The sequence below is a fragment of the Pteropus medius genome, unplaced genomic scaffold (assembly GCF_902729225.1).
Source record: "Pteropus medius unplaced genomic scaffold, Ma_sr-lr_union100, whole genome shotgun sequence".
Lineage (NCBI taxonomy): Eukaryota > Metazoa > Chordata > Mammalia > Chiroptera > Pteropodidae > Pteropus > Pteropus medius.
The window spans coordinates 5,551,514-5,557,403 of record NW_024347788.1 but is presented as its reverse complement, the minus strand read 5'-3'; the positions used below and the strand labels follow the sequence as shown (position 1 = coordinate 5,557,403).

The window sequence follows — 5,890 nt, the reverse complement described above, 5'->3', positions numbered from 1 at the left end:
GCTTCAGGGGAATAGTAGCATCATGGAATATCTTTCTAAATGTAGTAAATACAAGGATAAATTTTATCATAGTTAAGGGAATTTAAGTGATATGTCTTTATCTTATTTTTAAGTATAAAATAGGACTTTAGAGTAATTTTATTTTTTATATTTATTTATCTATCTATCTATCTATCTATCTATTTATTTATTTATTTATTTTTTAGGTGAGGCATCCCTTGGTTGACCTCACAAATTGCAAGGACCTTGTCAGCTTACAATCCCTTATTTTTTATTTTTAACACCTATAGCACCTGGTCTTCCTAGGTGGTCTCCCATCCAAGTACTAACCAGGCCTGACCCTGCTTAACTTCTGAGATCATACGGGATCGGGCTTGTTCAGGGTGGCAAGTCCATCAACTAGAGTAATTTTAAATAGTAAAAATTGTCAATATTTTGAACAAGTTCTAATCAGTTACCCTTTCTGAACTTCTAAATAAAGTGATCAGGACTCATTGCCACATGTACAAGTTAAAGTATATGTTAGACTTGTGTACTTGTTCTGCTCCAGAAACACGAGTTTCTAAGGTGCTTGAGAAAATAGTTTGGTTCCCTGTTAAAAAAAATAATAATAAAATTACCTAAGTGAAATTTAGACCCCTGAAACAACCTGGATGAGGCAGAAGAATCAAATCAAATAGCCTATAGAAGAATTTCAGCAGCACATACCATATTTTTCTAGTAATGAATCCAAAACAATGAAATATCAGTGCTAGATTTTGTTTTCAATCTGTAATATAAATATTTTTAAAATATATTCAATAAATTTACCTTATTTAGTAATTGGACTAATTTCAGAGCAAATGGCGATAGGTCCTTGCTGATTATTTGAAAGATTATCTTTGAGGTTACTCTCATGAACCCATGCATTGTGAAGAACACATGTAGCACTTTTCCTTATTTGAACCAAACACGTACATTGTGTAGACTTTCTAATTTTGTTTTTATTGACAGTAAATAACAAGGAGAAATAATAGACTACTGTTAATTGTAGGCCAGTATTTAATAGTTTAAAAAGAATCATGGTTTTAGGCTTCCCCGTATAATCCCAGAGGCCATTTCTTACGTTGTTAGCATTTACGAGAAAATCAAGGTACCAGAATCAATTTCCAATGACGCCAGTATTTGAGAGGCGTTGATGATGATAATGATAGCACAGTTTCCACTCTTTTCACATTCTTTGCCATTTCTATAACCATGCCAGTGACAAGTTATAGTTCACTATATACCTCCTGATTATGTTTTATCTCACTGAGAGATGATTATTTTATATGCATATGATAGCTTATTTCAGAAAAGGATTTTTACCACATAAAGATAAAGAAAGAAAATGTAGCCTGAAAATAAAAGAAATAAAACATATTCCAAACCTTAACATAAACGCTGATGTAAAAATGATATATTCACATTTCTAATGACAGATCCAACCATTAATAGGTTGGAACAAGTATTAGCTGATCATGTAGTACTTCTCTTTGGTGTCTTGATGAAGGTTGACATTTTTGACATTAAGGGTTAATTAGTTGCCACTCAGAATGAGGTCACAAATGGCTAATTGCACCTTCAGCTAGGTAATTACTGTCATGTATCAAATTCTCATTCCATGTAATTATACAGGATCAGGTGATCTGACGGCTCACCTAGGGATATGTTTGCCTTCCAAGTCCTCTCTGTGGGAATTCCAAAGTTTTACAGAGAAGGTGAATTCACTTGCAGTTCGACCTGATGACTAATTTGATGTGCACACGATTCCATGCCACCCTTTAAAGTCGTGGGCCTAAGGATGTCATCCAGTTGCGCCTTAATGTTTTTGGCTTCTCTGATTCTATAATTTTGCTGCTGTCAGCTCCGATATTGCTGCTCACAGGGTAGATATTCATTAAATTCATCTGGGCTATTCCAAACCTTCATCTTCTTTCCCCAAAGTAACTGCTGAAGCTTAGCCGATCACCAACATTTATACAAAATGAATGGATGCCTTTTAAATAACGAATCAGAAGCAGGGCACGGGTATGTGAAGTGAAGATTTCTCCTGAAGTGATTCTGTTTGCCATGAGACTGGCCAGTGCCTTGGTCTTGCATCGTTGCTCAGATAAAAATGAACTAGCTCAGGCATTTTCTGAGGAAAAGGACATAACACCCCTCATATTACTGTAATACGCTCCTGGGGTAGACTGGAGAAGAAATTTTCCAGGTCCTCAAAGGACATGGTGTAGGTGATTAACTTAGCTGTTCCTATACCCCCTAATATGATGCAGCAGTCTGTAGTAATTGTTAGAAACATTAGATTCTGCACTAATAGGTGTTCCTCCCTCATTGACAGGCAATTTAAATATCCCACGGGGCAACTGAAAACTTGAAGTTTATAGGTAGTCCAATCAGTACTCTCTCTGGCTTGAAGAAACAAAATATCTTGAATCAGTCCAGTGGTGCGTGTGTATGTGTGTGTGTGAGAGAGAAATTTCAATGTGTCATATAAAGTTTTCATAATTTAATTGAATGTGTCATGCTGTGGATGTGTACATGCACACTTTCTGCATGGGAAAGTCAAGCACACTTGTAGTTGCTGCATGCACATGATTTTGAGAATAAAATATTTCCTCTGGGTCTAATAATGCGATTCTGCTGCACTCCTTATGCTAGCAAAACTCCCAGGAAAGAAACTGACAGTCTAGTAAATGTGTTTCAAGTCTATATCCACTGGGAACATAAAATAGAATGATTTCACCTCCTCTCTGTAATGGACTCACACTCAGTGACTAACATCTGTACGGTATTTTAGAGTTTATAAAGAGTTTTCAAATACGTTATCCCATTTAATTCTAACTATAAACCTGTGAGGAAGGACTTTTAAAGATATGATATATTTTACAGATGGGATATAATAGTAGGGGCCAAGTTTTTTATTTCCAAATCTATAATTTTTTTCACTATGGAAAACTAATCATGTTTAGTTAAAATAGAGATAAGATGTTTTGAAATTCCTGATCTAATAATAAAACTATTGTTTTCTATGTACATTTGTTATACTAAAAGTAATATAATGCTGTTCTCTATTTTTAATTTGATATCAGTGAAATTATCCTGAATATTAAGCAGTCAGCTGTAAATAGAGATCATTTATAGATTTCGCTTTTTCTAATCAAGCACATAAGAAATGTATGTATACTCTCCAGGAAATAAACTCTTGCGCTTAAAATGCAGGCATGTAGGGAAGGTACTACTGATCCGAGGGTCTGGGGTATCAACGCCATGAGACTAACACCCAACTCCAAGTGAAAGGCCCTGTCAGCTTCCCATCGCAGCCAACAGCACCGCTGAGCTCCTTGCACCTGGGAATGGAACCTTGGAAGTTATTATTAAGGCTTTCTGGAGAAGCTTGCATTTGAGTAGGAGAAACTGACACCAAACAACAAGTTATTCAATTAATTACATAAGTACGATGGCAGTACGTACTCCGGAGCAGAGATAAATGATAATAAGAGAGCACACGGCAGAGAGGGCGTGGCCTGGGGGAACATCGCTAAGGGAAAGCCATCTCATCTGAAGAAGGTAGTTAGAGGGAGGTGTGGGTGAGCATCCCCTGGCGAGGAAACAGCAGGTACAAAAAGCCCGCCTTCGGAGGAAGCATAGAAGAGACTTAAAGAAACTAAAATGGCAGAAGTGCGGGGTCTAGGAAAAAGTGGCCACAGATGAAGCAGGTAAATTACTAGGAATCAGATCCTATATATATTAGAAATGACTTACCAATTTCTATGCGTAAAGCTGGATATAATTTTGATAGGAATTATGTTGAATCTGTAGCTTATTTTGGGAAGTATGGCACTGTCATCTTAGAAATATTGATGAGCATGAGATATCGTACCATTTGTTTACTCTATTTTCTCTCAATAATATTTATGTGTGTGTGTGTGAGTCTTTTTTAAATTGCATCTTCAGATTGTTATATCAACCTAATGTTTTTGGCTTCATTGGGGTATAATTATGTGGGACTGGAAAAATAGTTTTGTTCCCTACCTTTCCAAATTCTTCTGGCTGGACTAATAATCAAATTAACATGAGACAGATTAACAGGAGAAAATAACCTGATTTACTCTGTATGTACATATGGGGGTTCTGTAAGAATGGGGGGGTTGAGGCTTATATGTCAATCTGGACTAAGGAGAGGGAAGCAGGAGTCTGGAGTTCAAAGAGTAAGTAGGCAATCCACAGGTAGATGAGAAAGAGCAAACATTTGGTAAAGGATTTCCTGCTGGGCCACCCAGAAACAATGGGGCACCTTGAGGAGTCACCAAACAGACTTTGCAGGTTCCTTCCTATCTGCCACACTAAGTTTATATTATGCTAAGGTTATAGTCTATAGTCAGTGAGTGGAATGTTCTATTTATGTCAATTTGATTAAGTTAGTTAACAGTGTTGATACAATCTTCTTTATCCTTGCTGATTTACTGGTTTGCTGTTCTTTCAGTTATTGAGAAGGTCATATTGAATCTCCAAATGTAATTGGTGATTTCTTATTTGTCTTTTACTTCTGTCACGTTTGCCTCATGTATTTTGTGGAATTTTTGTTAGGTATGTATGTATTTACAGTTGTTATTGCATCCATTAATTTTCTCTGTGTTCTTCAAATTAAATAATTTCTATTGCTGTATCTTCAATTTCACTGATTCTTTCTTCTGCCTATTCGATTTCTGTTAAGCTGATCTATATATTCCATTTTTGTGATTTTAATTTTCAACTCTAAAAATTGCATTTTTGTACTTCCTATTTTTATTGAAATTTCATTTTTGTTATTTTCATCATATTTTATAATACCCGAATCTTGATTTTCTTTTATTCTTTGACCACAACTATAGCTGATTTGAAGTCATTGTTTACTAAATCCAAAATCTGGTTCCACTTAGAGTCCATTTCTATTGCTTTTATTATTCTGAGGATGGGTCACACTTTTCTAATTTTTTCCACTCTCCTAACTTTTATTGACAGGCGTCCACATTATAAAGTAGGAGCTCAAGATTCTGATTTTTTTCCTGAAATAAAAAAAAAAGCCTGTATTTAATCTGTAAATTATTTCCTCCTGTGATGTTTACTCACAGATGTCTCTTATCAGTACTTTTTAGTCTCATATTTATTTTTAATCATGAATTCCTGGGGATTGCTCCTGTGTGTGCATAGCTTAATGGTTAGCCAATGATTAGGCAGGGGAATAGCTTTACTGTTACCAAGATACTGTCCCACTATAGATCAGTGTGTGGGTTGGAGAGTGCATTTAAAGTTCAGGTAGTTTTCTACGGCCATGCCACCCTGAACAAGCCTGATCCCATCTGATCTCAGAAGCTAAGCTGGGTCGGGCCTGATTAGTACTTGGATGAGAGACCACCTAGGAAGACCAGGTACTGTAGGCGTAAAAAATAAAAAAAATAAAGGATTGTAAGCTAACAAGGTCCTTGCAATCTGTGAGGTAAACCAAGGGGTGCCTCGCCTAAAAATAAACAAACAAACAAAGTTCAGGCAATTTTAATATCTGTGTCAGGTCTCTCAGGTCTTCCTAGCGCACACCTGTGATTTCCGAGTTACCCAGGCATAGGTGAAGAGCTTTTTTAACCCTTTTATGGATTGCTCATTAACTAGAGATTTCTTAAATTTCTGGATTCTCTAGCACTCAACCCAACTAGAACCCCTATTTATTTCCTACCAGATTTGCTTCTTTTACTGACAATGCTGCTGGCTCTAGGTTTTTGTTTTTTGCTCCAAGTCAGTTCACCCTCTTCTGGCAGCAAAGCTGCTGATTTTTAGAGTTAGCCACACTTGGATACATCTGTTCTGTTGTTAAAAGAAATCAGAGTCTGAC

At 36.3% G+C, this 5,890-nt stretch overlaps 2 pseudogenes; one reads left to right on the top strand and one right to left on the bottom strand.

Moving 5' to 3' along the window:
* Positions 1-281: 281 nt before the first annotated feature.
* LOC120614508 (uncharacterized) lies at positions 282-400 on the bottom strand (annotated as a pseudogene).
* Positions 401-5,325: 4,925 nt separating this feature from the next.
* LOC120614568 (uncharacterized) lies at positions 5,326-5,444 on the top strand (annotated as a pseudogene).
* The last annotated feature ends 446 nt before the right edge of the window (positions 5,445-5,890 follow it).